Below are 780 nucleotides of genomic sequence, written 5' to 3'. Positions count from 1 at the left end.
GACAGCCACCAAACTCACCCACCAATTCTCAAAGTTCCGAGTCTGATTCGGAAAAGTCTGTTAAGATGGGAGAACGAAATCAACCTAGATCCCTCAGGGAGCTGTTCGTACCCAATATTACCAACACACCATCGTGTATAGTGTTGCCAGCTACTCGCTTCGAGCTGAAGCCGAGTACAATAGGCCACCTTCCTGCATTTAGAGGATTAGAGAATGAGGATCCATATGTTCATGTGAGGATTTTTTTGGAAATTTGCGACATTGTTAATACACAAAATGCCCCAGCAGAAGCGGTGCGCCTTCGGTTATTCCCTCTGTCCCTACATGATAGGGCAAAATCCTGGCTACTCAACAATAGACCTGGATCTATCACTTCTTGGGATATGTTGCAAAGCAAGTTTTACCACAAGTTCTTCCCAATTTCCAAAATCAATGCCCTCCGTCTACAGATCACCAATTTCAGACAAAAAGAAGGGGAAAGATTCACTGATAGCTGGGAGAAGTTTAAAGAGCTTACTATAAAATGCCCACCCCACGGGTTTGAGAATGAGGTGCTAGTTCAAATTTTCTACAGGGGACTAACACCAAGTGAGCGAAACTCGCTTGAGACGATGAATGGTAGAGAATTCTTAAGTCTTACTGGGGATGAAGCTTATAAAACTTTAGATGAAATGGCTGAACGAGCGCAACAATGGGATTTTCAAGATAGTAGGGACAGACAACAACCCGCTCCCAAGACAGGAAGCATCTATGAGGTGAGGAACGATGCTGAATTAAGGG

The 780-nt window shown here is 44.1% G+C and overlaps 1 non-coding gene across 1 annotated transcript; it reads right to left on the bottom strand.

Annotated features, from left to right (window-relative positions):
* Positions 1–434: 434 nt before the first annotated feature.
* Positions 435–541, bottom strand: LOC148583346 (small nucleolar RNA R71). The gene has a single exon (XR_015909402.1). It is a non-coding gene; the product is annotated as a small nucleolar RNA R71 (small nucleolar RNA).
* Positions 542–780: the final 239 nt, after the last annotated feature.

The sequence above is a fragment of the Corylus avellana genome, chromosome 10 (genome assembly GCF_965113065.1).
Source record: "Corylus avellana chromosome 10, dhCorAvel1.hap1.2, whole genome shotgun sequence".
In the NCBI taxonomy this organism is placed as follows: domain Eukaryota; kingdom Viridiplantae; phylum Streptophyta; class Magnoliopsida; order Fagales; family Betulaceae; genus Corylus; species Corylus avellana.
Note: the sequence above shows the minus strand (reverse complement) of the source record. Positions and strands in the feature narration are given on the sequence as shown.